The following is a 358-nucleotide window of genomic DNA, read 5'->3' on the forward strand; positions in this document are numbered from 1 at the left end:
GGGGGGGGGGGCGGGACGCGTCCACCGTGAGGGGAGGGCACGCTGGAACTGAGGGATGGACACGCCCACACCGGGAGGCCACGCCCACTCCTTGTAAACCACGCCCGTGCAGGTGCCGAGGCACCGCCCAGTACAAGAGCCACGCCCCCACCTGTCAAAACCACGCCCACTTCGCGTTGAGGCCCCGCCCATCGGCGGGGATGCGTGGGAGGGGGGAACTTGGGCTAACTGGGAGGCACTGGTGGCTACTGGGAACACCGGGAGGAAGAAGTCCAAGGGGTCGGGGGGCTGCGCTGGGGGAAGTACTGGGATGCACTGGGACTGGGGAGGGGTCCCAGTCTCTCGGAGTCCCCCCCCT

At 69.3% G+C, this 358-nt stretch overlaps 1 protein-coding gene across 1 annotated transcript in view; it reads right to left on the reverse strand.

Annotated features, from left to right (window-relative positions):
* Positions 1 to 358, reverse strand: part of LOC108449819 (potassium voltage-gated channel subfamily C member 1-like) — a gene marked incomplete at its 3' end in the record, with an annotated part of 8,023 nt that overhangs the window by 7,508 nt on the left and 157 nt on the right. The gene's annotated exons all lie outside the window — the stretch shown is intronic.

The sequence above is a fragment of the Corvus brachyrhynchos genome, unplaced genomic scaffold, assembly GCF_000691975.1.
Source record: "Corvus brachyrhynchos isolate BGI_N302 unplaced genomic scaffold, ASM69197v1 scaffold2321, whole genome shotgun sequence".
In the NCBI taxonomy this organism is placed as follows: domain Eukaryota; kingdom Metazoa; phylum Chordata; class Aves; order Passeriformes; family Corvidae; genus Corvus; species Corvus brachyrhynchos.